The 6872-nt window shown below is 42.1% G+C and overlaps 1 pseudogene; it reads right to left on the reverse strand.

The window, feature by feature from the left end:
- Positions 1-420: 420 nt before the first annotated feature.
- LOC141544283 (non-POU domain-containing octamer-binding protein pseudogene) lies at positions 421-1460 on the reverse strand (annotated as a pseudogene).
- Between the last annotated feature and the right edge of the window lie 5412 nt (positions 1461-6872).

Below are 6872 nucleotides of genomic sequence, written 5' to 3' on the forward strand. Positions count from 1 at the left end.
TTTTCTCTTAAAGGGCACCAGGAGGGATATCTGACCAATGAATGATTCCTCCTGGTCCTTGAGATCCAACATTTTCAAGTGTTGTAGTTCAAAAGTTCAACACTGTCATGGGGACCTCTGAAGAAAAATGCTTTTGCCTACAGGAACAGCCTCTTCATCCTCTCCTGGAGTTTACCAGGAGGGATACCTGGCCTTTGAATAATGTCCTCTTGGCTCCTGAGATGCAACAATTTTACAGTCTTGTAATTCAATGCTTCAACATGGTGCTGGGAACCTGTGTATGAAAATGCTTTTTTTCCCATGGGATCAAGTTCTTCTTCTTCTTCTAGAAGCCACCAGGAGTGCTACCTGGCCATTGAATAATGTCCTCTTGCCCATTGAGTTCCAACACTTTCACAGGGTTCAAAGCGGTGAGGGTTATGCAGCTCCTCCATCCTTCGAAGCTCTTCCTGGCGTCTCATCAAATCCTGTCTCATCAACATGACCTGGTGCTCATGGCGAGCAGCCTCCATCTCCATTTCCAGTTTCTCTCTGGCTTCCTTGATATTTCGGTCGACTTGGTCCTGCTGCTGTTTCTCCATCTCAATCAGTGCTTTCCAGCGCATGGCATACTCATATTCAAAGGAGCCAGGCTGGGCAAATCGAGGTGGCTGCTCTCGCTCCTTGTGGAATTGTTGGTTCTTGATGACCAACTTCTCCGGTAGCCCTTCTTCATCATCTAGCTGGTCCATCGGCTCCAAGGTCACTGGCCGAGGAAATGTGGTCAGAAGGAAGGACCCTTCACTGCATTTGTCCAGAGCTTTCTGGGCAGCTGGCTTCCCTGAGAATTCCACAGTGCCTTTCCCTGAAGGTCTCCCTCGATCATTCACAATCACTACAGCCCTCTCCACCTGGCCAAAGACAGAGAAAGCCTCCTCCAACAGTTCATTGGACACGAACTGAGGCAGGTTCCTAACCGTCAGGGATGCGCTGTGGCAGGCAAAGCGCACTCACAACTGCTTTCCACGTAAGGGCATGTTGTCCAGCTCCACTTTAGCGATCTCAGCTAGGGTGCGGATTTCCAGGCGGATGAAACCAAAGCCTTTGTCCTTGTCAATGAACACCTTGCCTGCCTTGCCATATTTCTCAAACAGCTTCCTCATCTCTTCTTCAGTGATGTCAGGAGGGAGATTGCCCACAAAGAGGCGGCTACGCTGGGTGAAGGTCTTCTTCCCCGGCTTCCTAAAATTCTTCAGATCAATAGTCAGGCCTTCATTCTGGCTGTTGGTCTGCTGCCCATTTGCAGGTATTGGTGGTGGTTGCTGCTGCTGCTGCTGCTGGTGCTGATGCTGGTGTTGGTGCTGGCGCTGCTTCCTTGGAGTATGATTCTGTTTATAAAGGTTAAAACCTTTGTTGCTCTGCATTTTTGCACCCTGATACAAAGCTGAGTCTCCCCCGAGTAGCGGCAGCCGGGATCAGACGCTTTTTTGATCATGTGATAGGGTTCAACAGAGCTATGGGGAATTCTGCATCAAAATTCTTTTGCCTGTTGGAAGAGGCTGCTCTTCTTCTGCTGGAGTCTACCAGGCCAGATAACTGCTTTTTGAGTGATGTCCTCCTGGCCCTTGAGATCCAACTCTTTTAAAGTGTTGTTGTTCAAAGGTTCAACAGGATGACGGGGACGTCTAAAGAAAAATGAATTTGGCTCTTGGAACAGGCTCTTCATCTTCTACTGGAATCTACCAGGAGAGGTACTTGCCCTTTGAATGATGTCATCTTGGCCCTTGAAATGCAACCCTTTTGCAGTGTTATTGTTCAAGGGTTCAAAGCAGGGAGGGGACTTTGGAATAAAACTGTTTTTTTTCTGGAGGAACAGGCTGGTCTTCTGCTCCTGGAATCTACCAGGAATGACACCTGGCCTTTGAATAATGACCTCCTGGCACTTGAGATCCAAGACGTTCACACCTGTGTAGTTCAATTATTCAAGAGAGTAATGGGGCCTTCTAAACTAAAATGCTTTTGCCTGTAGAAACAGTCCCTTCTTCTTCTCTAGGAGTCTAGCAGGAGTGATAGCTGTCCATTGAATGATGTGCTCCTGGCCCTTGAGATCCAACAATTTTACAGTTTTGTAGTTTGAGTTTTCAAAGCGTTCATGGGAACCTCAGAATAAAAATGCTTTTTTTCAGTCTGCCAGGAAAGATAGTTGGCCTCTGAATGACTTCCTCCTGTCCACTGAGATCGGACACATTTTCAGTCATGCAGTTCAAGAGTTCCACAGAATCATGGGGACTTGTGAATAAAAATTCTTTTGCCTGTTGGAAGAGACTCTTCTTTTTCTCTTAGGAGGCCAGCAGGAGTGATGGATACCTGCCCTTTGAACGATGTCCTCCTGGCCCTTGAGATCCAATATTTCAAGTGCTGTAGTTGAAAGGTTCAATACTGTGATGGGGATCTCTTAAAAAAAATGTTTTTGCCTGTGGGAACATGTTCTTCATCATCTCTTGTGGTCTTCCAGGAGTCATACCTGGCCTTTGAATGATGTCCTCTTGGCCCTTGAAATCTGACACACTTTTATAGTCTTGTCATTCAAAGGTTCAAAGCAGTCAGGGGGACCTCTGAAGAACATGCTTTTTATTGTCAGAACAGGTGCTTCTTCTTCACCTGGAGTCTAGCAGCTGTGATATCTGGCCTTTGAATGATGTCATCCTGACCCTTCAAGTTAAATACTTTTACAGTCTTGTAGTTCAAGTGTTCAACAGAGAACATGGACTTCTGAAGAAAAAAGCTTGTTTCTTTTGGAACAGGCTGCTCTTCTCCTGGAGTGTGCCAGAAGTGATAGCTGGTTATTGACCATCATCATCCTGGCTCTTTAAATTAATTTAGACACTTTTACCGTCTTGTAGCTCAAATGTTCAACAGAGCAACAGGAACTTCTGTAATGTAACTTCTCTCACTCTATCTCTGTGTCCACCTCTGCTTGTCTCTCTCGTTTTGCTTTCTCCCATTTTCTATCAATCTTTTATTCCTACCTTCTCATCTTTCCTCAGTTGCTCTTGCTCCCTGCTTCTTTCTCTCCTTGCTCCTCCCCATGTCTGCCCTGCTCTCTCAGAATCAGCATGTGGTAGATATATTTTCCGTCTTTTGCTGCAGCTTCTTCAATTTGAGTTGTATCTCCAATATATTTGAATCATTTTTTCTGTTTGTTTCAAGATTTTTTTGATCTGGGGCTTTCCAAGTATAGCACTATTAACTATGTGTTTTCTACAAAGGATTTTGTTGAGTTTTTATTGGATTTTTTTCTATTTCTTCTTTCTGCCCTTCATGTTATAGATGTTAAGTCATCTATGTTTCTTCTGAGGCATAAATTTATTCCATTTTTGAGTTAATTGACCTATTCAATATCTTCGTTTTAAAAGCCTTCGCAAATCAAATCTTTTGCAGTGTCCTTTGTCTCCATATCCGCCATTTGGGGGGCTTTGTGATTAGGGTTTGGGGACAGACTGATACAAATCCTTTTGTCTGCCCAAGGAAGGATGGAGGATCTCAGGGGGAGCAGCACTAGAAACGTCTACAGTGACTTTCTGTATGTCATGGAGATACATAAATGGAGTAATCAAGGCACAAAGTCAGAGGAGGAATTGTAAAACTAAGATTTTTTTTTTTTTTTTTTGATATCCGACAATTTACAAGTTCAAGGGTTCAACACGTTGAGGTCACCTCTGAATAAAATGGCTTTTGCTTGTTGGAAAGGTTTTTCTTCTCCTGGGGATTACCAGTAGTGATTACCTGGCCTTTGAATGATGTCTTCCTGGCACTATGACAATCTTGTAGTTCAAGGGTTCAAAAAGGCAATGAAGACTTCTGAATAGAAATGATTTTTCTATTAAAACGGGCTTTTTCTCCAGGAGTCTACCAGGAGTGACACCTGGCCTTTGAATGATGTCCTCTTGGTCTTCTTGTTCAAGGGTTCGACAAGGTGATGGGGAGTTCTGAATAAAAATCTTTTTTGCCATAAGGAACAGGATCTTCTTTTGAAGTATTACCTGGCTCTTGAATATTATCATCCTGGTCCTTGAAGTTATATACTTTTACAGTCAAGTGGTTGAAGTGTTCAACAGAGCAACGGTAACTTAAACTTCAAGTTTTCTCATTCTTTCCCTTCTCTCCTTTTGCTCCCTCCAATTTTATGTCAATCTTTTTCCTCTGTCTTCTCTCCTTCCCTCAGTTGGTCTCATTCCATGATGCCTCCTTTTTCCTCCTGTGCTGTCCCCCTCTGCCCACTCAGAATCAACACGTGGTTGATATATTTCCAGTCTTATCCTGGAGCTGCTGATGTGCCTTCAATTCCAATCATAGCTCCAATAAATTTGAATCATGTTTTTCAGTTTGTAACAAAGATGTTCGTTTGGACCTGGGGTTTTCAAAATTTGGCACTAGTATTTCGGTGTTTTCCACAAAGGATTTTGTTGAGGTGGTGTTGGGACTTTTTTCTATGTCTTCTTTCCCCACTCATGTTATAGATGTTAAGCCATCTATATTTCTTCTGAGGCACAAAGTTTTTCCATTTCTGGGGTAATCAATGTATTCAATAACTTTGTTTTAAAAAACCCTCCTTAGCCCCATCCTTTTATGAAACCTCATTAAAGTCCTTGGTCTCTTTATATTCACCGTTTTGGGAGCTTTGGGTGGAGAGTTTGGGGACAGTCCCATAAGAGTCTCTGTTTTCTCTGTCCAAGGCAGATGGAGGATTCTGGTGGGAGCAGCACTAGCTTCTAGGCTTTATCTTTAAGAGGCACTCTCTGTTAATGTGCCCTTGGACTGTCCTTGTGGGCCCTAGAATCATGAAGCCTTGGATTATCCAGATTAAGGGGTGGCAGCCAGGATTCTGTTAATGGCACAGGATGGGGTACTCTGTGGTTAGTAAGGAAGGTAGGGAACTACTGGTGTTGGACTACCAAGCCACCCTGTTTCAGGAGCTCGACTGTGCATTTGTTAGAGTCCAACTCAGATCATCTGAGCAAAAAGAAAAGTGAAGTGCACCTGGATAAGCTGTACAAGCTGTGAACTTTCTATGATGACTCTCTTACTGGGATCCTGGAGAGGTCTATTCTTCTGAAGCTTTGATTTATGACAATCACAGGAAGAGATAAAATCTCTGGGGACTGCAGGTAGTATTTAGAGTTTTAAATTCATGTTTGACTATCTCACAAGTGGACAAGATTGTGGCATTAATTAAGGCACTGTCAGAGCTAAGAGGAGGAATCCCAAAACAAAAGATGTTTTATCCATGATGGTTCAGCCTCCTCCTTTGGCTTATTTACTGACCCAATAGGCATATTTTCCTCCTGGCCCTTAAAGTTAAGACACTTTTACAGTCTTGTTGTTCATGTTCAACAAGAGCAAAGGGAACCTCTGAATAAAAATGCTTTTTTCTGTTAGAACAGGCTGCTCTTCTCCTGGAGTTTTCCAGGATACCTAGCCCTTGAATGACTTCCTCCTGGCCCTTGAGATCCCACACTTTGACAGTGTTGTAGCTCAAATATTCAACAGAGTAACAGGGAACTCTGTAAGTTCTCTCACTCTATCTTTGTTTCCAGTGTTTTTCTTTTCTTTTGTTTTTTTTGTTTGTTTGTTTTTTTGTTTTTGGTAACTTCAACATATTTGAATCTTTTTTTCTGTTTTAAAATATATATATTTTTTGACTTGGGGCTCTCTAAATTCGGCACTAATGTGCCTGTGTGTTTTCCACGCAGGATTTTGTTGAGGTGGTATTAGATTTTTTTCCTATTACTTCTTTCCCCCCTCATGTTTAAATGTTAATCCATCTATATTTCTTCTGAGTCACAAAGCTATTCAATTTCTGGATTAATCGACATAATTCAGTAACTTTGTTTTAAAACCCTCCTGAGGCCCATCCTTTTATAAAGCCTCAGTAACATCCTTTGTCTCCATATTCACCATTTGAAGGGCTTTGCGTGGAAGATCTGGGAACAGTCTGATGGGAATCTTTGTGTTTTCTGTACGAGGCAGGATGGAGGATTCAGGTGGGAGGATCCTTTGCCTCCCTCTCAGCCATCACAGGGGCTTTGTTGGGAGTGTTTAGGAACAGACTGATATGAACCCTTGTTTTCTTTGCCCAAAGTAGGACAGTCTGATGTGAATTCTTGTTTTCTGTATGAAATGCAGGATGTGGATCCTGTTGGGAGCAGAATTAGAAAAAGCTATAGTGTCTTCCCATATGTCATGTAGATACACAGGTGGACAGGGTAGTAGAATTAAGCAAGGCACTGTCAGAATCAAGAGGATAAATTGCAAAACCCAGATTGTTTACCCATGAAGGTTTCTGCTCTTCCTTGGGCTTATTTACAAATCCATCAAGAATGACTTCCTCCTAATATTAAACCAGCCCTGCATTCCTGGTATAAATCCTACTCGATCATAGCATATTATCCTGGGGATGATTTTCTGAAGTCTTTTTGATAATATCTTATTTAAGATTTTAGCATCAATATTCATTAAGGAGATTGGTCTATAGTTTTCTTTCTCAGTTTTCAATCTACCTGGTTTAGGTATCAGTATCATGTCTGTGTCATAAAAGGAATTTGGTAGGACTCCTTCAATCCCTATTTTTTCAAATAATTTATTTAGTATTGGAGTTAGTTGTTCTTTAAATGTTTGGTAGAATTCACATGTAAATCCATCTGGTCCCCATGTTGGGGAGTTGGTTAATAGCTCGTTCTATTTCTTTTTCTGAAATTGGACTAGTTAGATTACTTACTTCTAGGATTTATACCAGGAATGCAGGGCTGGTTTAATATTAGGAAACCTATTAGTATAATTGACCATATTGATAATCAAATTAATAAAAACCATATGATCATCTCAATAGATGC

This window comes from Sminthopsis crassicaudata, chromosome 5 (assembly GCF_048593235.1).
Source record: "Sminthopsis crassicaudata isolate SCR6 chromosome 5, ASM4859323v1, whole genome shotgun sequence".
Lineage (NCBI taxonomy): Eukaryota > Metazoa > Chordata > Mammalia > Dasyuromorphia > Dasyuridae > Sminthopsis > Sminthopsis crassicaudata.